The sequence below is a fragment of the Pelodiscus sinensis genome, chromosome 5, assembly GCF_052426305.1.
Source record: "Pelodiscus sinensis isolate ZL-2025 chromosome 5, ASM5242630v1, whole genome shotgun sequence".
Classification (NCBI taxonomy): Eukaryota; Metazoa; Chordata; order Testudines; family Trionychidae; genus Pelodiscus; species Pelodiscus sinensis.
In genome coordinates this window covers 58714175-58737105 of record NC_143056.1, presented here as the reverse complement: position 1 = coordinate 58737105, position 22931 = coordinate 58714175, and the positions used below count along the sequence as shown (strand labels likewise).

The 22931-nt window shown below is 40.4% G+C and overlaps 1 protein-coding gene across 5 annotated transcripts in view; it reads left to right on the top strand.

The window, feature by feature from the left end:
* The window catches only part of FMN1 (formin 1), a 372953-nt gene that overhangs the window by 169314 nt on the left and 180708 nt on the right, over positions 1 to 22931 (top strand). The window lies entirely within an intron of this gene.

Sequence of the window (22931 nt, the reverse complement as noted above, 5' to 3'; positions counted from 1 at the left end):
TTTGTTTTTCTCTCTAAATAAAAGCTAGTTTTCAGCAGACAGACAGCTCAATTAAAGTTAATTTACTTGAAATCTGTATGTGGATCATAAATCATGTTTAAAGGGAGGGATATAGCATTTTTTTTCAAATTTTCCTTTTGTAATCCTGATGATTGTATCACTGCTGCAGGGCACAGGACAAATTCAACCCTCACCCATCAGCACTGTAATTTGTAATCTCACTTAGCATATTAAAGCTCTGATTTAACTCATTGCTTTCTAATTAAGCAGCAGCATGGATTTATTATAAAGCACTTTTATGTTCCAAACAGTGACTGTAGGAATTGCATTTGTGGGGCTGTTTGTCTATGATTTCATATTTTACTATTTTATGAGTAAAAGAATGATTGTATTCCTAAATGCTACCTGGTACCACCTCTGTACCACCACAGCTACTTGCGGAAGCAGCAGCAACCGACTAGAGCTCTGGGTCCTTTAAAGAGTCACTGACACATGACTGAGGCTAGTCTCCTGCCCCTTCTGAGGGCACCAGAGCTGAGTCTGTTGCCAGCCCTGTTGCTGGTAGATTACTGAGCTAGAAGTGAATGGGGAGGGAGCATACAGCAACATGTGGTGTGGGGTAATTTGATATGGGGATGGGGAAATGAGGAGCATATAGTATCCCTGGCATGAGAGAAGAGATGGATTTAAAATTAGTAGATTGAACTGTTGTATCACTAGTTCAATCTAACTCCTACAAATCTATTAGGAGTAAGGGGGAAAGTATTCAAGTGAGGAAGCAGGGTAGAAATTTGTCAGAGATTAAATGGGAGAAAAGGACAAACATGCTCTGGAGACCAAAGGAGGCAATGTTAAATGCTCACTTCTGCAACCACGAAGACAGTAGTAGTGGAGGAGCCTGGGACACTTACTAAAACTATACTGTGAATCAAGTGACTCCTAGGATAAACATCAGTAGCAATGAATGTGAAGGCAAACTCACATTAGGGCTAAGTCTATACTGCCAGTTTTGCCGGCAGTGAGTATGCAAATGAGGCAGATTAGCATATCTCCATCCCTCATTTGCATAATTTATGCAAGCTGTTTCTGCGCAAAGGGTTTTTGCGGGGGAAAAAAAGTAGTGTGGACATTTTCTTTTTGTGCAAAAACCCCTTTTCCAGGCAGATCCTTATGCCCCCAAAAAGGAGGTTTACCGATCTGGCAGGAAAAGGGGTTTTTACACTAAAAGAAAACATCCACGCTGCTTTTTTCCCCCACAAAAAGTTTGTATAAATTATGCAAATGATGTGCAGCAATATGTTAATCTGTGCCTCATTTGCATACTCACTGCTGGCAAAACCAGCAGTGTAGACGTAGCCTAGAAGTGGAGGTATGGACCCATAGCTATTTTGTATTGCTCAAATAGAAATAGTCAAAATGTTGTAGAGAGGAAGATGAGGGTCCATTCCTTCCTTTCTCCCTGTAACATAATCAGTTTGTTTCTAGGAAGTGAACTAGACGGTTATAGGAAAGTAGAGAGCTACAACAATACCAATAGTAGTTTATCCTGCAGACTTTAGATCAGCACTCTTAAAGCAAATTTGTAATCAGCAGTAGCAATGGTTACTTTTCTGATGACCTTTCAAAACTGTGGTGATTTGAGGAATGCTAGCACACTTTGTGAATTGCATTTGATATTGGGAGTCTGTGTGGGTCTGTATCAGACTCTGTTTCAGTATGGGGCTTTCTGCCTTCTCTATTGTCTTTTTGCTTCCATATTGGATTGAAATTCTAAGAGGTGATGATACAGGGCTAACAAAGTGAGCCATTAATCTATATAGTCCCCTTGAAATAGGAGCACCTTAGGTTGTGGAATAGTTGATATTTTACCAGACAGCAAGAGAGAACAAAGAGAGGCTAAGAGATTGAGGGGAGAAGGGGAGACTTTCAAACAAGAAGCTGAGGTGTCAGAGGGGAAAAGCAGAGCATGCTTTCATAATGGGGAATTCTTCTAAACTGTGGTTTGAGCTGAGAGAGATAGAAAATGATTGCAAGGTGTAGGAAAAAGAGTCCATTATTTGAAGCTATGTGCAGGAGGAAAGTTGCTGGGCTCCTTTATAGGACTCTGACCAATGCTCAAAGGAAGCTCGAGATAGCGAGGCAGAGAGAAGCTTGAGATAGCGAGGCAGAGAGAAGCATATAGGCATGTTAATTGTCATGTCAACTGCAGGTTGTTTGGTTTTTCAGAACCCTTACCAAATCTGTATGTGTGTCTATTTCACAGTAACATGTTCCTGAAGAAAAGGTTGAAGCTGTGGGAAAGAGTGTGCTTAAGGCACTGGGAAAACTTGGGAGTCATCACTGGTGTTGGAGGCCAAGTACAGACATAATATATAGGGCTCCATTTCCATAAGGAAGTAACAGACAGCTAATGCACAGAAAATGTTCCCTAAGGGTATGTCTACATTTGCTTCCTATCTCGAGATAGGGATGTAAATGTAGTGTACCGAAATTGCTAATGAAGCACAGGATTTAAATATCCCGCGCTTAATTAGCATACTCGCGTCCGGCTGCCATTTTGAAATTGCATTATTGCGAAATAAAATGCCCTGTGTAGCAGCGTTGTTTCGAGAGAAAACCCTTCTCTTGAAATAACTGTTAACTGTTATTCCTCATACAAAGATTCTTGACTTATAAAGTTCAAATTTTTTCATTAATATGTTGTTTTCAAATGTTGTGTGATGGAAACCTCATCTCTTGTTAAATGAATCAATTAAGGTAGTAGGTAGTATGTATTTTTTCTGTGTTTGATCAACCAATTTTAATTCATTAACAGTATTATTATTGAATATGTACTTCTAAATTAGTTTTCTAAGATTAAGTTCAACAGAAATATTCATGTGAAATTTTACTGTTCATTTAGGGTACATCTACACAGCAACATTATTTTGAAATAACTAGCATTATTCGAAATAACTTAGCGTCTACACAACAGGCAGTTATCTTGAATTAATGTTGAAATACTGCCAACCTGGAGGACTTCTTACTCCAACTCCTGTAATGCTCATTGTATGAGGAGTAAGGGTAGTCAGAAGAAGAGTGCTCTATTTTGAAATATATAGCTGCTCCCAATTTCTGAGATAGATGCTCCCAATTTCTAAATAATCCATTTTGAAATAAGCGATGCAATTGACGTAGCTCAATTTGTGTAGCTTATTTCAAGTTAAACCCTGCTGTGTAGCCTCACCCTTAGTGACTTTGCTGTCTTTACTCAAGTAATTGTCAAAAAATCACCTCATTTTCAATGTTTAATCTAGTATTTTAAAATTATATAGAATTATTTTGTTTCATCACAGCTATTAGTACTATTCCTTCTCTATATTATTTAAATGTATTTTCTATTGCCACCACTAGAGGTCAGCTAAACCTTCTTTCAGAAAAAGTTATACTATAGCATAGAATAACATACTTTTAAAAGTATGGTTGACATTGCATTCTAAAATGCAAAGGTTTATTACAGTATGTGAAAAATATTTTCTAGAGCAGGAGCTATTTAGAAAGCAAATAGCAAATGTTTAGTTAAACCACAATTTAAATTAAAAACAAATCAGTTATTGAGATTTGGTGCTAATGTTTGAGTAGTAGTACTGATTTTTATTTTTAGGGTGACTAACCCTGGACATATAAGCATAAAAAGAAAACACACAAAATCCAATACCACTCCTTCCCTCCACATCAACCATAAAATAAAAATTGTATTATAAAGGCTAAGTAGCCAATAACTTCCGAGGCAGGAAAATTATTCCTTCCATTTAATATATGAAAAAAACCCAACTAGCTATAAATCGTGTAAATTAAAAAGTAAGAAATAACGTAAATATAATGATTATATTTCTGTGTAGTACATTTTTGAACATTATTATTTGCAATAACATGAGTTTTGATGCAATACACTTTTGTAATTACAATGCATTTGTGAAGATAGGCATCAAAATCTGGATCTGAACTTCATCTCTGTGTTTCTGTCTCTCTGTCTGTCTCTCTCTAACACACCGACATCCCAGCCATTTGTTCAAATATACAAATAAAATTCTCTCCTAAATCAGCTGCACAGAGAAGAAAGTCAGATTTTGGAAGATTTAAATTTAATTAGCTTAAATTAAGGACCTTTCAGTTCTACAATTAAAAAAAAAAAACCCTCTAAATGAGGATAGGGCACTGACTCAGGAGATCTGAATTTAATTCTCAGTTTTGCCACTGGTGTGTTGGGTGATTTGGAGCAAGTCATTTGCCTCTACATGTCTCTGTTTACACAACTGTAAAATGAGGATATGAATTCTGATATTCTGTGTAAACACTTAAAGATACTTCAAATATGTTAAGTATCAGAGGGGTAGCTGTGTTAGTCTGAATCTGCAAAAGCGACGAGGAGTCCTGTGGCACCTTATAGACTAACTGAAGTGTAGGAGCATAAGCTTTCGTGGGCAAAGACCCACTTCGTCAGATGCATGTGAACTCAAATATGTTGAGTTTCCTCATTATCTTCCTTTTGTGAGCCTTGCAGCAAGCAAAAGGAGAGGCAATAGTGCAGATTTCGGGGGGGGGGGGGGAATCCCATTTTAAATTGGAATGAAAAGTTGAAATCTGAATCTTACATTTTATTTTATTTTGCAAACCAGTGTTAATTTAGTGTATTTACAAATCTTTTTATTGATTGTCACACTGGTATGTAATGTACGTACAGTAAAAGCTATGTTACCCAGCCCTGTACCAGCTGGCATTTCTTATCTTCATTGAAAGTCCAGTTGGTGTGGGGACAGCATGCTGCCTATTTGGCTCTGCTCCCTGGAATCAGTGACTTACTCCTGTTGCTCCTGGATGGAGGCATGGCTAGGCAGCTCTATGCATTGCCCCTGCCCCACTCCACCCTGACCGTTGGCTCTACCGCTCCCATTGGCTGGGAACCAGAGCTAATGGGAGCTGCGGTGGCGGTGCCTGAAGTTGAAGGCAGGGTGAGGAGCCATCCAGCTGTGCCTCTACCTAGCAACATGTTGCTGCTTGCAGGGAGGCACGAAGGTGAGTGCTGCCCAGATCTGGCTCCCTGAAATCTCTCCCTCACTCCAGTCCCTACCCTGAGCCTCCTCCGGCACCCAAACTACCCCCAGAGCCTGTGCTCTGTACCCTCTCCTTCACTCCAGCTCTCAGCCCCCTCTTGCACAAAATGTCCCTCCCTGAGTCTGACCCCACTTCTTCCAAACTCTGATCCACTGAGCTTCAGTCTAGAGCCCTATTGCAGCCAAACCTTTCATCTCTGTCCTCAACCCCTCCCACAACCAAACCCCTGCTCCACATTAGATCCCTCTTCCTCACCCTAATTTCTGGTCTCCTACTGTAGCCTGCACCTCAGTCCAGAACCTGTGCTCCCTCCCACAAACCATCCCCCTGCCTCAGCCTGGAGCCCCCTCCCACACTTTGAACTCATAATTAACCAGCTTAATTGACTAATGGGTACTCTTCATTCCCCCAATGTGCCAGATAACTAACCCTTTACTGTATACTTATTTTTAAAAGCCTGAAGAAAATCCATTTGCCCCCCCCCCCCCCCCCCAGGTTGGTGTTTTAGCTGTTTTTCCTATGCAGATGGAAGCTGCTATTTTTAGTTTGTTTAAAAACTGGAATCAAGATTGGGGGGCTTATGCTCCGCATAGTTCAAAGTTACTGCCTGCCAGAACACTCAACAAAATGACCATTTAGAGGTGGACTATAGGCTGTCTGCTGGTAGCATAGCTTTACAGTGCTTCCCCATGCTGAGAGCTTTGCTTTTTAATCTTTACAAGGGGAAATTCAAAAGCTTTGTGTGTTCCTTGCTGAGTTTTCAAGGGACTCAGCATGCACAAATTTAAGAAAATCTGTATCAAGTGTGCTCTGACTGCTGAAGCAGAACTGCATCCAAAAGCAGCAGACAAGGTCACCAAGGGTTTATTAGTCAATCTTTCCTAATGAGCTGTTCTGCCTTTTCAGAATTGCAACGTGCTGTTACTGATGAAGGTCTCTAGCTTGTGGTTAGTTACAAATTCTACTCCTGCCTGACTTTAAATGTTTCAGTCATTTGCATGCAGTTCTCAAGTTCATGGTTTCATCAGCATACACATTTTGTATATGCTTATGGATCTTTTTGCTATCTACCTCTTCCTTTAAAAGGAGTTTTTGCCACTTGCTGTTGTATCTTCACTTCAATGAACCTATGCCTAATGGTGGCAGCCAAACAGATACCTGAAAGATTAGACGTATGCCAAGATTGGAAATAGAGATCTTGAAAATAACAAAACTCTGTAACTGTGTGGGCCATGAAACTATACAAAGGGTAAGTATAGACTTATAAGCCTCTTTCAAAAAGCCTCTTTTTGAAAGAGATCATCTAGACAGCCATGGGACTTTCGAAAAAGCGAAATCTGGATGCTTTCTTTCAAAAATAGCTCTTTCTAAAAAAGGCATTCTTCCTTGTAAAATGAGATTTACCACTGTTGAAAAAACTGCGGTGTTCTTTTGATTTAATTTCGAAAGAACGTGATGGCAGTCTAGACGCAGGTGACGTTTTTTTTTTTTTTAAACTGTAATCTAGACATACCCAAAGACATACCCAGAGATTCAAAATCTATTCAGTTTTAGCTACTTGTGAAGCTCAATTTAAAAAAAAAAAATCTAGGAACAAAAGCTTTTCTGAAATTTAAAACTTTTATCTTTAAAACAAACAAACAAAACCAGCTACTATAAAAACCACAATTCTTCAGGGAAATATTTGCACAAATGGCACAGGAAAACAGGAAGTAGAAGGGTGGGTGGGACATGTATTGTTAGAGAATAAGAAGAGCAGCACACAACTTTTTTGTGAGAGGTGGCTGAGAACCACACTTAGCATAGAGGGGTTTCTAGGAATTCCACCTTCAAATTGAAGAGAACTTTAGGATGATTTTCCTAACTTTGAATGCAGGCAGCAGTTGTCCTGGGACCCAGAGATTCAAAAGACCTGGAGTGGGGGCCAGCTCAGCCCCACTCCTTTCAAGAGCATGGAGCCATCCCCCGCACCATGCTTAGGGACCTGGCAAGTCTGTCAGTCCCCCTGCTTGAATGAGCTTCTCTCTTTCTCCGTCTTCCCCATTTAAACAAAAATTCCTGAATTCCTTGGAGTGCTGCTATACTTTCTTTTCCAGAGATTACTTCTTCTTGTGGTTTAGTATTTTTTTCTAATGAGCATATTTTTGCTTCTGGGTGCAAAATGTCAAGTATTTTCAAAAACATATCCTGGGGAAAGACAATTCGTGATGATCTGCTTGTCCTATCACCTCAGAATGCATAAACTGAACATTGTCCTCCTACTAGAAAACTCTCCATATTTTTCAACATCAGACTTTTCTGTCAAGTACCCTAAAGAGAAGATTGTTTGCATTTAGGATTGAGAACGTGTTTTTATTTAAATGAGAAGACAGATACATTCCACAGACCTCTTCTCCTCTTCTTCTTCTTTGTTGTGGACTCACTTCACACACACACAGGTATTAACAGATTCATTGGAGAAGATTTTGTAGGAACTGTTTGTTTAAAATATTGGCAACAGATTTCTGAGGACACATCTACACAGCAGAACTAAAGTCGAATTAAGCTATGCTATTTAGCTATATCAATTATGTGGCTGAAGTTGAAAGCTTAATTCAGCTTTAAGTGCTGTCTACACAGCAGGAAATCAAAGGAAGAACCCTTTTCCTTTGACTTCCCTTACTCCTCATGAAATGAGGTTTATCATGAGTCAGAGTAAGAAGTCCTCCAGCTCGACATTATTTCAAAGTAAAGACTTGTAGAGTAGACGCACACGATGTTATTTTGTAATAACATCAGTTATTCCAAAATAATGCTGCTGTGTAGTCATGCCATAAGGAAAAAAGAAGTACAAGCATCTTGACTAGTAAGGTTAGTGGTAGCAGGAAGAAGGAATAAGTATAAAAGGAAGACATAGGTGACTGCGAAATCATTTGCATTTAAAAAGGGCAAATTCACATTGCACATTCAAATTGTGCTTTCTAATAAAATCTTAAGAGTTTGAAGTGGCATCTTGAATTATGTGATCTAATGCATGCATTAAATAGGACTCTTTACATGGATTATTTTGCAAAGTTTTCACAGAATTGTTCTTAGTGCGAGAAAGATTTTCTTAATATCAAAGGGTGCATTTACACAGCACCCTAATCTTGAAATTAGCTACACAATTTGCGCTATGCAAATTGCATACCTTATTTCGAGGTAATTTCAAAATAGCTTATTATTGGCACATCTACACAGCGCCAAATTTCAAAATATCACACTATTTTGAGACATCCTTTTACCACGAGAGTTACTGGGATGCTGAAAGTGCGTACCCGTTATTTCGAAAAATATTTTTTGAAACAGGTAGCTTGTTAAGATACCTTTGGTATCCTGAAATAGCCACGTAGTGAAGACATACCCAAATTCAAATTTTTCCTCTGTTAAAATAAAGTTGTTTCTTGTTTCACTGCTAATGTCTAATTTAAACAGCTTTTCCCCATCTCCTACTATGTTTTCCTAATATTTTGTCTGATGGCTAGCTAATGGAACCCATCACATATTTAATTCCTTTTAACTTGTGGTTGCTGGTAATTCTGTAAGTGAATAGTCATCTTTATTAAACTTTTTGGCAATACTGCCTGTTCTTGTAGTGCAGTAGAGTAAAAATATCCTAATTCATTTTGGTACATTACAATATATCTAATATAGTGAGTCTGTGCATAAAGGCCCAATTCATTATATTGTTTAATGTATTTAATAATTGGTTTCAGCAGGACAGCACAAAGTTAAGCACGCCCCAATTCAGCAAAGTGCTTTAGGATAAGAGAGAAGCTCTTCTGTGAAAAATAAATTCACTGTGAAAAGGTTCCATTAGGCTGTATTTAATAAAAGCTTTCCAAGCTTTCCAAAGCCAACTCACCCCTTTGCCTTAACAAATAAATTTTATACTATGGGAGAATAAAATAGAAGTATAACAGGTTTCCTGTGGGCTCTGGTAAATGTTTGTGACAATTTTGCAAGACTGATATAACATATGAAGTCATATTTATTATTTAGAGGAAAATATAAGTGAAATATTCTGATTATGCCATTATTAAACGATTTACAATAAAAAGAGGGGGCTGATAGACTCATCTATTTTTAAGAGTGCCTGATCCTTCCTGTTATAGAACCTTGTGTTTGTTAGCTTATACATTTTAGCCATTTGGTGAAATTTATCATCACTAGCGTTTACCTTCAGGTTGATTTCCCCCCCCCCCCCCCCCCCAAAAAAAAAATCATCCATTTCAAAGAGCATGGTAGGGAAAATACATTGCTTTGTAATTTTTTTAAAAAATCTGCCAACCTTTTCTTTGAAAACCTGTAGTGTCCTTTGCTTTAGAGCAACAACTTGCAATTTGGGATTAGGTTGTCTTTGTCTCAAGGCTGTGTCTTGTGCCATCCCTGTGGAAAGCTGCCAAAATTTGACCAAGTTGTACATCTTTAAAGTATTGCAATTTGAACATGGTTTTTAGAGATTTAGATTTTAGGATCTCACCTCTCTGAAGAGTCAGACTTCAATGACAATGCTTGAACCTAGTAAAAACAGTGGTGAGTTTTGTGGGTCTTTGCTTATTAAAGCTTATGCCCAAATAAATCTGTTAATCTTTAAGGTACCACAGGACTCCTCGTTGTTTTTGCAGATACAGACTAACATGGCTACCCCTCTGATACTTGAGCCTCATACTGACCAGACTGAGAATATGAGCTTCCCCATAGAGCAACTGAGTATGCTCCCTCTCCTCACATTTCCTATACATGATTAATAGAGTGGGCACCATCCCTGTGGAGCAAAATCCGTCAGCCTTGGTTTATACTAGTAAAGCTTGACTCCCATTTTAATGGCTTTCTACTGACCATTCTGGTCTGGAGTTAAAGGCTGAGCAACAGAAATGAGAACAGAGACCCTGTTTCTCCTGGGCTCTCAGTGACTCCCCTTCTGGTTCCCAGGCATTGTGGAGGAGGGCCACCTCTTTCAAATGAACTGGGGACAAAAGATGCACCTGGGGTTTGAAGTTAAGGATGGAGGAGTACATTAGAATGGAGGGATGGGGTCAGGAGACTGGGGACATAAACTCAATATTGAGAGGAAGACTGGAAGCTGGCTGATCATTATATTAGTCTTTGATTACTGATCACATACTATCTAATTAACATTGTGTTATAAATTTATATAAACCACATGAAGGGGGCAAATTAATGTTGCATAAGCAACCTTAATTCTGGCATTTTCTGTCTTTTGATGCGAGCCTGATGTTGAGTCTTAATATCCTTTTAATGTAGTTTTTAAAAGTCAGTTTTATTGCAAAGAGCATGCATAACTTTGAAAGCAGACCTAGCACAGCTACTGCATAGGGAACATTTGTTTAAAATAGATGTGTTTTGTACAAGTAATTTCACTGTTGGACTAGTGTTTCAATATTGATTTACTTTCTGCTTATCAAAGTGGACAGTGCAAAGTTTATGAGCTGCTTACGTGGTCAGTGTTCTAGTATCACTCCTTGCCATGGAACTCAAACAGTAAATATCTTTCAGTGGGCTACCTGTGTTAGTCTGTTTGAGGAAGAAACAAGGAGTCCCATGGCACCATCAAGACTAATAAATGTATTTGGGCATAAGGTTTCACAGGCAAAAGCTACTCCTGGGATTAAAAACTTCAGTTTGGCAGGAATATATACATACGTGCGAAAAGGGATGTGTTACAGTGCTAGTGAGGCCAGTTCAATCAGGGTGGATGTGGACCACTCCCAGCAGTTGATAAGAAGGTGAGAATACCAGAAGGGGACTGGCTCACTGTTTTCAATCCCTCCCAGCAAACATCTTGATACTATTTACAAAGCAGAATTGTTATTAAACATAGTGAGTCTTGTGAGTTGAGCATATTAACCTGATTGGCTAGTCTTGAAAGACTATGGTATTCTTTCACCTCTAAAATGTAAGGTACACAGAGACTCCTATTATATGCTAATAAGGTCAGGCACAAGATTCCTGAAGGCTGACCTTCGGAGGGTTTACAGTATCCTCTAACACAATGGTTTTTTAACATTTTTTTTCCTCGAGACCCAATTGAAGAAAATTGTTGGTGCCTGTGACCCCAATATAATTATATCTTTTGACTAGTGTAAGGGCTATGAGGTGGGGTCAGGATGGGGTTAGTGTGTGGGCGGAGGGGATGGTTCCATCTGGGTGTTCAGGCTCTGGGGTGGGATAGGATAAAGATTTTGGAGTATAATAGAGAGTTCTAGGTTCGGGGGGCACGGCAAAGGGGTTTAGGGTGTGAGAGGAAGCTCCAGGGTGGGGTGGGAGTGGGTTTCAGGGTAGGTGTCATAGGTGTCCTGTGGCTTCCCAAAACCTCAGCCTGGACCCACCCACACTCTGCCCCCAGAATGCGTACTAGAGGCGGGAAGGCTCAGGCCAGGGAAGGCTCATGGCTGCCTCCCTCCCCACTGCTCCCATGAACTAAAAAGGCTCTGGCCGCGCAGCTGCCTCCCTCCCGTGGCTCCAGGGATGCTGTAGCGCATGTGAGCTCTTTCCCTCTCCATGGTGGGGGACCGGACCTCAGCAGAGAGGGGCGGGGCTGTGGGTGGGGCCGAGGACTTGCTTTCCCCAGCCCCAGCTGCACTGATTGCCCATGGTGATGTAGGCCCCATCTGGGGATGCAGCCTTTGGGGTGAGATGAGATGAGATGTTTGGAGTGTAAGAGAGGGTTTTGGAGAGGGCCAGGGCTGGGGCAGAGTTTGGGCATGGGCTTTTCCTGTCAGCTTCCTGGTAGCAGCGCAGCAGAGCTAATACAAGCTTCCCACCTATCCTGGCACCAAGGATTGCACTGTGCCCCAGAAGTGGCCAGCAGTAAGTCTAGTTCATAGGCAAAGGTGCACAAGTGGCTATGAGTGCTGCTTTTGTCCACAGGCACAAGTCCCCAGAGCTGATGCCCAGGGTGGAGGCCGTGTAGAGAGACCTATCTAGCCCTGCCTAGGAGCTGGACCAGCTGCTAGCTGCTTCTGAGGCACAATAGGGTCTGCAGTGAAAAGACAAGCAGGAAGCCTGCCATAGCACCCCTGCTGATCACCTGATCACCCAACAGCAAGGCAGCCCAGTGCATGACATTCTGCGACCCAGCACTGCATCACGACCCTTAGTTTGAAAATCGCTGCTCTAACATACTTTGACATGTCGATAAGGGAAATTTCTTCTTGGGGGGAGGAGGGTGTTTTTTTTTCTTTGCAATTGCAACAGCTTTACAATAAGTGGAGATGAGAAGAATCAAGGTTTTGTTTTATTCAGTGGATTGTATGTAACATAATGAATGTTGTAGTTCTTGTTCTTTTCACTGTAACTGAAGGTGTCATAAAGTATGAAAAAAGTTTACAAACAAAATTAGGGGAAACAATATAAAACGCACGCTTTCGTCTGAATGGAAGCACCTTTTCATCCAAGAGTTCTATTCTGTTTTACATATTCATATTCCCCAGAACACTTGTGGGAGATACAATATTTGCCTCTGTGCCAAATTTTTCAATTTGGCATAGAGAGACTTGGCCCTCTACGCCATATTTTTCAAACCTTAATGTTTAAAGTAAAGTTGAAACTTCTGTGTATCTGGGTGCAACCCAAACAAACAAACAAGGGAAGAAAAACATGCACTATCCTAGCTTTGCTTAAATTCAAGTGTTTTATTTAGGTACTTTGATGGTTGAGGCACCTAAGTTCAGTTATCAAAATCTGAAAATGTTGACCCTACAAAATAGCAAACATTCTTGCTGAGTACAAAGATCTTTCCCCATAGAGCTACCGTAGGGTATGTCTACACTAGCCACCCTAGTTTGGACTAGGGTGGCTAATATAGCCATTTGCATGTTCCCAGGCGCCGCCATTTTTAAATGCCCGGTAGTTCAAATTACCTGCCCGTGGGTACACACGGCACGGGCTAGGTAGTTTGAACTAAAGCTCCTACTTCGAATTACCGTTACTCCTCATTGCAGGAGGAGCTTTAGTTCGAACTACCTAGCCCTTGCCGTGTATAGCCGCAGGCAGGTAGTTTGAACTACTAGGTATTTAAAAATGGCGGCACCCGGGTTTCATTTGCAAGTTCGAATGACTACATTAGCCACCCTACTCCGATATAGGGTGGCTAGTGTAGACATACCCATAGTTATTAAGCTATCCACATAGTTGATGTTGGAGGAGTTTCTAAATTGCCATTATTTGTCTGGTTTGACAAATCCACTTTCATTTCTCTTTCATCTCACTGCAAAGAACCTATCAAATGACTTGCTGCACTCCATAGCTGAATATGTAGTTAAGATTTTTTTTTTAGCTATTTCAGTTACCGTCTCTCTTGTGGTGTATATAGATTAATGTATGTAAAATATTCATAGATATTTGTGGCAAAAGAAAGTCATGATATAAAAAAGGCACAAAATGCCAAATAAAAGAAATGTACACTGGATCTAATTTACAAAGATTGTGTTTCTAAAAATGTAGAGATATTTTATTTTAAAACTGCTGTTTATTTTGAATACATATTTACGATTACTTAGTGATGGCCTACAATTGAATTAAATGAATACAATTGGAAGGTTTTGGGATATGGCCTACTTCTTACTAAGCTGGAACATTTTGACTCTAAATTTAACTTAATGTATAGAATTGCTGTTTTTTAACAGACTGATGTGTCCATATTTTTCATTTTGCACATCATTATTCATTATTATGTGTTGTCCTACAAAAAGTTGTCAATGGTAAAATACATTTTCTCTGTTCTACTTACTTAAGAATATTCTTTTAAATTGAATAAAACATAGAACACTAGCATTAATTTCTTGGGTTCAATGCCAACATTTTATTACAATTGCCTAATCTTGGAGTCAATTTTTGAAATAGCTAAAAAATTATATTTTTATACCATGAAACCATGGAGATAATACACCAAAGAAAGGAAAGAGAGGAAAAACAAGTTTGCAATACAATTTTGGCAACCCCAGCCACACTAATAAAATCAAACCCAATGTTGTTTTATGAGCCTGAATTTATGTGACTGAACAGGATCAAAGGATTTGTATCCCACTGGACTACAAGGTCTATAGTTCACCCCCCAAAAAACCCCACCTTCATCAAAAAGAACATATTAGTAGGCAGGCATTTCTTTTTAATCAGCCACAGCAATAAAAGAGCTGTTAGGTGTCCAAAACATTCTCCAAGATCAGAGACAACTTACTTTCTAGTATAATCCCTTTATTTATTGGTTCCATAAACATCTCCAGTTTGACCATGCCAATGAGCCATCTCCCTCAACTTGTTTCAGTGATTTCTTTTTCCCCTTTTCAAACATTATACACAAAATATATCAGAAATTAATAACATTAATGAAGTGTGGCATCTCCCTCAAACATTATTGGCTAGTGTGACTTTGTGTAATAACCTTGACTGAAACAGCTCTCACATTTTTTAAAGGTGGTTTTAAGATTATTAGCAATATATTAAATACCATTCATGTGTACAGTGCTTTTCAAAAGCTTTGTTAGTCCTACCTGGGATTTAGCTGAGGGATTGGGACATGCCTCTGTCCCTAGGCTCTAAGCCTCGTGATCACTGTACATGACCCATTCCCTTCAGCAATCCACATAGTAGTTGTTTCAGGTGCCTTGATGAAGGGCACATAAGTGATAAGTGTTCCATCTGTAAGTCCTCTACACTTAGGACTAAGAGAGGGGGTGAGATCCTACTCAAGTGCTCTTGATGGAGTTGATGCCCACTCCCGTCCCAGAGCAAAAGTCCAACTGGGCACCCAGCACTGTGCCATCCGTGCCAACTGTCCCATTGTCAGTGAACTGGCACCGATTCCAGGCCAAGAAACAGAAGAAAGCCGATAGAGGCCAATCTCCTACTCCCTACAAGCAGAAGGACATGGCTAAGGGAGATCTAAGACCTGTGTTGGGCAGCTCATCTCCCCTTTTGGAAAGTCTGGTCTCAGCTCATGCTGAGTGGTGCAGCCCGTCCCATTCCTTGCTTGGAAGCCCTGACACTGAGGTGTGCCTTCGTCAGTTTGAAGAGCTGTTGATGCCTGAAGCTCTCCAGGCTGTGCTGGAAACCGTCATTCCTGTTGCCACTGGCATCATACCTGCTGCTGCCCAGATCTTAAGGTAAGCCAAGCTTGGGACCTTTGAATCTGCCTTTGCCTCAGGGCATCAGTCATCATCACCGGGGATGTCCTACCACTGGTCACCCACTTGAATCTGTTATGCCTCAGACCTAGGGAGGCAGAAGCAGTGGAGCCCTCTTCAGTCACTAGACCCTGGGCACCATTAGTGGGATGGCGTACCTTGTCAGTTACTTGACACAGACCCACTGAGGCATGTGCCTCCCAGCAGGAATGTCCGGACTGATCACTTGCATCATTGCAGATCCCGAGAATAGCTAGGGTGTCCTGTGCCCGCTGGGGCCACATGGCACATGCACATATGTGGTCCTACATGCCAGGCTTTGTATGCAGCCTTTACAGCTATGGCTGGCATTGACCTATTTCCAGACCAGGGACCACCTGTGAAAGATTTTCATCATTCAGCCAGCGGTACTCATCTTGTTGCAGTTATGGATTGATTGTGAGACTGTCCTGAAAAGAGTCCCATTTGACAACCCCACTCCCTCCATCAAGTAGGTATTGAACGCCTCAGATCTCAGCTGGAGTGCATACCTCAGAGCTCTCCAGACTCAGGTAATGTGGTCCCCGAAGGAGGTGATATAACACTCAGATGTCAAGGAACTCAGAGTGGTCTGGTTGGCCTGCAGGGTCTTCCTACCACACCTGTCATGCAAAGTGGTGAGGGTCTTGACAGACAACATGGGCCTAATGTTTTACATCAACAGGCAAGGAGGAGCACAATTGTCAGCTCTCAGCCAATAATCTATAAGTCTCTGAGACTTCTACATCAACTATGCCAGTAGGGTAAAAGAGGGTCACCTGCCTACCATCAGGAATGCCCTAGCAGATCACCTCAGCAAGGGCTTCTCCTCTCACCATGATGATCTACCAGAGATGGCCCACATGATCATTCAGAGGTGAGAAACTCCCCAAACAGACCTGTTTGCCACCAGAAAAAATAGAAAATGCCATTGATTTTGTTTCCAACAGGGCCTGTGCACGGGCTCCCTCCCTGATGCCACTCTCCTGTTGTGAGATGAGGGCCTAATTTCCAGGTTCCCTCTGATCCCTCTCATCAGCCAGGTTCTAGTAAAGATCAAGAGGGACAAAGCACATGTTATCATGATTACTCCAGCATGATCTTGGCAACACTGGTTCGGAAGGCTCATGAATGTGACAGTGACCGCACTCTGGCTACTTCCAAACTACACAGACTTGCTGTTGCTGGATCAGAGTTGAGTCCCGTACCTCAGTCCTGGTCTCTACACCTCTTGGCATGGATGCTCATGTCTGAACCCGAAGGAGTGTGCCTTCTCAGAGGAGGTTCAGCAGGTCCTCCTACAAAGCAGAAAACCATCCACAAGACTGACTGACCTGGCCAAATGGGTGAGGTTTTCCGACTGGGCATCAAAGCATGGCATTTCTCCTTCATGTTCTTTGGTGCAGTCCATCTTAGACTACTTACTGCAGCTCAGAAACCAGGCTCTAGCACATTCTTCTATCAGAGTGTGCCTTGTGGCCATCTCTGTTTTCCACCAGCCAATCCAGAGTCAGACAGTGTTTTCTCATGACATGGCAGTTAGATTCCTGGGAGGCTTTACTTGCAGGTATGGCCCATGTCCCACAATAGGACATTAACCTGATCCTCACTAGGTTCACTGGCCCACAGGTCAAACCACTGGGGTCCTGCTCACTTTCTCATTTGTCCTGGAATGTCACATTCCTCATGTCAGTGACATCAGTGAGAGGAGTCTTGGTGATTAAGGCCTTGACCTGGGAACTGCCTTACACAGTTTTTTACAAAGACAGAGTCCATATGCAGCCCCATATGGCTCCCTTGCTGAAGGTGGTATTTTCCTTTCATATTAACCAGGACATATTCTTGCCTGGTATTCTGTCCCAAGCTGCACAAGACCGTAGAAGAGTAGCATCTTCAGGCACTGGATGCCCACAGGGTCTTGACCTTTTACTTGGAGTATGCCAACTCTTTCTGTAAACCAATCCAGCTCTTCATTGCTACAGCAGATAGGATGAAGAGACTTCTGGTTTTCTCACAGAGGACATCCAACTGGATCTTGGACCTTGCATAACCACCTGTTACGAGCTGGCAAAGGTCCTGCCTCCACCAATTGTCAGAGCCCATTTGACTAGAGAGCAGGCATCTTTGAAGGACTCCTTGGCATAAATCCTGATCCAGGACATCTGTAGAATCCATGACATGGTCCTTGGTCCATGCATTCATGTTTCATAATGCCACTACTCAGCAGGCCAGAGATGATGCTGAGTTCAGAAGAGCTCTGTCATAGTCTATGCAGCTGTGAACACCTTTGGCTTCCATGGTACTGCTTGGAGTCATCTAATGTGGAATGGATACAAGCAAGTACTTGGGAAAAAAAAAGAGAAGTTGTGTACTGTTGCACAACTGGTGTTCTTCAAGATGTGACCTGCTCTCCTTCCCACTGTCAGAGTTTCTAGCAAGAAGGAACTGAGGGTAGGGAGAACTGGCAGCATCCCTTATACCGCATCATGCGGGTACCACTCCAGAGTGTGCCAGAGTCGCATCCCTATGGACATTGCCGGCACTGATGCATGTGGTGAGCACACAAATGTGGAATGCACATGAACAACACATCTTGAACACCAGTTAACAGGTAACTTATCTTTTCACATACGTGTCTGAGTATGTGAAATTTAAAATGTTTATTCCTACAATCACTATTTTGATTGAGATTACCGTATTGGTTTGGATATTTTTGGGGTGAGTGGGCCAGGCATTAGTGTTTTAGTATTTTCAGTTTTGCCTCGGATTTATGCTGGGAAATTGAGCTTATAAATCTGAAATAGGTGTTAAGATGCCAAAGAACAGAGACAGCTTTACTGAAAATGATAGGGTTCAGAATATTGAACAGGGTGTTGTTTTAATTCTATATTAAGTTACCACTTGTACATTTTTTCAGCAGTGTGAAAATAATGCTAAGTGACACAGAGACACACAGAAAAAAGGAAAATGGAATCTTAGGGATCCTATATCATTATTAACTCTTCCTTTTGCTATTGCAATTGTCCTTGAATTATGTATTTCTCTTTATAAATATGATTATTTACATGAGAAACTCTATGGAATATGCTTTTATGTTCATTACCATGATAATCTCTTATTTAGTTCAAGAAACTTCATTTTAAGAGCTGTCTTTTTTTATTATACTTTCTTGTTCTAAATAAAAGACTGCTCATTCTTTGACAGTGATGCTTATAACAGTAACCACTAAGGGTACGTTTACACTACAGAGGAAGATCGAAGCTGCCAATGTCCATCTTCCAGGGTTCAAATTAGCGGGTTTAGTTAAAACAGCTAATTCAAACTGAGAGGGGCACTCCAGTCAATGGCTATGGCTCTTGAGCTATTTATGGCGCACTTAGGAACCAAATATGGCTCGCGGCTTGAGCTCAGCCACCTTTTGTCTCCCCTCCCCCACCTGTAACAGGGAGCTCAAACTGGCAATCCAGCATTGCACTCCCTTCCCCTGCAGGATTGGAGCCAGTGCCAGCATCCTGTGGGGGAGGAGCCCCAAAGTTCCGTGCTGGATCCGGCTTCTGCTGAAGTATGTGTGCTGCTTCTCCCCTCCCCACAGTAACGCTCACACTTCCATATCTACTTGCCTTCCCATGTGCTCCGGGAAGGCGGGACATGGGAGCTGCATGGCCTCCCCTGCCTGGTGATCACCAGACAGAGCACCTCTGGCTGTGCCAGATGTGGGGGTGATGTACATTGAGTGTGCAGGCACTAGGTGAGGGGGAGAGTGGCTAAGATGGCGCTGGAGGGTCCGGACTTTGGGGGTGAGGAGCAGCTGGATTTCCTGAAGGAGCAGCACATGAGCTTCTTCCAGCGCTGCCTACAGATCCTGCCCAAGAGATACTCATCCCTGGAGGCCAGCAGGTACTGGTTGAGCTGCTCCTGCTCCCTCCCCCTTTCCCAGACACCCACCTGCACCCTGCTCCTGCCCCCTCATCTTGGCCAGACACCTACCCCCAGTTTGCTCCTGCACTCTGCCTGCCACCCAGACTCTGCATCCCATCCCTATTCCTCTTGCTGGCAGCTTTGTCCTGCACCACAATGCTGAGCCCATCAGACACCTGAACCCCCTGCCTAAGCCTCTCTTACTCCCCCCACACTCCTGTACCCCCACATCCCCAGTCCTCTGCCATAACACTACTGCACTGCACCACACCCCAAACCTGTGCCCTGAACCCATCATACATCCAACCCCCTTGCCCAGAGCCGCTCATACACCCAACCCAAACTCCTGCATCAGCACATCCTCATTCCCTACCGTAAGACTGACAGAAGACAGCCTGAATGTATGCATGAAGCTGGATTTGACCAGTTATGATGTAAACATTAAAGAAATGTGTGAAAAGGTACAGCAGCAGAAGTCCCATTAAATAAAGTCTGAGAGTATGATGTTTCATTTCTGCTATTAATCATTGTCAATTATCAATAATATTAAGTTGTATATTTTCACTCATACAAAAGAGCATTCTTATACAGCTCTTTGTTGATCCCTTGTTCTGAATTTTGATGTAGTTGGGCTCCTTGGTTTGAAAAAATTGCTAACCCCTGCCCTAAAAATATAAAAATGACATTCTAACTAAATGCACGTTACTAACCCTTTTTAAAATCTAAAAATGGGGATAAAAAAGGAGTGGCATTGGGATGGATAATATTAAGCACAACTTTTCTAAATTAATCTTAACTGCTAAAAGATACAGATACTAGTTTTTGTTTTTGTTTCCTCCTCCTTTTAAAATTGTCTTCTAATTAATTAATGTGACCATTTGTTCTCCTTTTCTCACTCCTTTCTACTATTGTTTTTATCCTACAATTGTATCATAAAAATTTTATCCTTAGTCAAAGATTACTAAATAAATCATTAGTCAAACAATAAAGTTTCTTATCCCAAACAACAAACAAAAAACACCCATAAGCAAGAAGATGGAAAAAAGATACAGAATATTAGATCAGCTAGTATGGAAATATACAAAAGAGTAGCAGAGGAAACAAAAAACCAAAGCTTTTTCCACTCTGACAATTAACAATTTAGAAATGCAGGGCTATCGTGTATTTCTGTCTTTATGTGCATCTGTTGCATTGGAGGGAGGATTTAATGAGTAAATTCTAGTTTGTTGTGATGACCATGTTCAATTTGCTGGATAATTTTAACAATCCATTATAAGTCATTTGTTATAAAGACAAAAGGCCAAGTTGTTAACAACTTTCCTTGTGTGGTTTTTTTTTTAGTTCACTATTTTAATTTAATTGCACTTTTTGCCCTCTACTACCTCATTAATTGATATATTAAATCAGGGCATGATAAAAAGGTGGATCACTGTATTTAAGCAATGTATAATTTAAGTATACAGTCAAGTTTTTAGAATGCTGTTTCCTTCTAAGGGCTCGTGCCCATCATTTTAGGGAAATCCCTGTAGAAAAGTGCCTCCCTCCACTTTGATTCAGAGATTGAGAGATTAAGGCTAAAGGGACTAGAATGATCATTTGGTCTGACCTTCTGTATAACACAGGCCAGTGAGCTTCCCAAATGAGCTCCTGGAGCTTATCTTTTTGAGAGACATCCAATCTTGATTTTAAAATGGTCAGTGATGGAGACTCCACCAGGATGCTTGGTAAGTTGGTCCATTTGTTAACTGTTAATTTCACTATTAACAAACAATTTGCACCTTATTTCCTGTCTGAATTTGTCCAGCTTCAACTTCCAGCCATTGGATTTTGTTACACCTTTCTCCACTATTGAGGAGAGCTCCTTTTTAAGTATGTCTTCCCTAGGTGGGTTCTTATGGGCTATAATGAAGAAGAAGAAAAATGCAATTTGGTAACCTTGATTTATTTTTTGGCTGGAGGGATTTTAATAATATATTTTAGGTCTGGAATGCTCAGTGTTGTACTTCAAACAGTTCTGATGACAATTGGCTGAATGTTTTGGTTTCTGGGGGTGTATAATGATTCTTGGAACATCAAAATGCAGCTTTAATTGCTATATAGTACAGAATGTAACCTAATTTTGGAAAGAATAATATTTCATCTTGATCTTTTTGTGATAGAATAACTACATTTGTGGTGTATTTTTGTTGTGTTTGTTTATTTATATATATATATATACACACACACACACACACACACACACACACACACACACACACACACACACTCAATAACCTGTGCTTGATATCTTTTTTTCTTCATGAGTGCTTATTGAGATGGCAATTGTTCTAAGAATTGCAAATCAGTTCTTACAAATAATTGAAGAAGTTCACTGAAATAAAATTTCATATTTCATAACAGATACTTTGTGAAATACCTTCAAAATTAATATTTAAAATAGCAAACAAAGTAAATGTTCAAATGCTGTGAATTGTAGAATGCCTATAATATTGCATATGAATATTTTTTCTGAATAAATAGTGTGCTCACTCTCACTGAAATAAAAAGATATTGATATGCTACATTCAGAATATTTTAAATAGAGAATTATTAACATTATTTCTTTACCAGCTATTCAAATGCTAAAAGTGGTGCAATAATAAAATATTTTAAAAAATATCAGTGTGTTCCATTTTCATGACATAAACTAAGTTCCTCCAAACCATTTTTTATTAAATTACTTTGCCTGAATAAAAATAACACACACAGTATTTTAAGTGACCTACACATACACATAAATTGTATTGTGTATAGATTGATTAAAGAAAAGAAATATTTTTTTAACAGTAGGTTATCACTTGAGTTATTTTATTGTCACCCAGAACAATGGGAATAATTCTGACTGCATACCCTTGAACATGGTGTTAATAAGCTTACATAATTGATTAGCTTGGCTAGGTAACTTGTAAGAATGCAATTTTGATTTTTACATATTGACATAGGGTTAATTTTTTTCATTCAATTATCCTTTGATTTCTAAGCCTCTAATTGCTGTTGCTAACATTTAAAACAAATGTATATTTTTCTTTTAGCTAGACTATTTAAAAAACATGTATCTAATGTGTCAATAATGGAGATAATGCAAAATTGAGTTGTTCCAAAGATGATATGAAAATGAAATATCCTAAAGTGAAAAATGAGAATAAAAAAGAGCCCATGAAAGAAAAATGCTTCATCACCCATCATCTCTCTAAGGTCTAAAATATTTTGTTTTGAAATTAGACTTTAAAATAAGATATTCTGGCTGCAAATACATAGTAGTTTTTCTTTTATCAGTCTAAAATAACTGCTGCCATCCCCTGATATGCTACCTGTTTTTAGCAGAGTTTAAAAAAAATCATAATGTCTAACCTGGCTATCAGTAGAGGTGCACCATCTGAAAATCTCTGATTTTAAACTTGAAAGTCGTCTTGTACACTAAAATGTGAGTTGATAAAAATGGCATCATTCGTGCCAACTTTCCACATAAAATATGCTTTGTTAATTAGTAAAAGTATTTTTCTAAATGCCAGTCTTGCAAATTCATCCTGAGCTCTGAGGGTCAGTCAAATGGGTTCTTTCATTCTTGTATTTTGATCACCAAGTTGCAGCATGCCAAATCAGATTTGTTACACATATGATTGTGTTGTCTTTCAGTTAGGTGCTCCGTGACCTCCATATAGTCTTTTTGCTTTTTGTGGATTTGTACAAGTAACT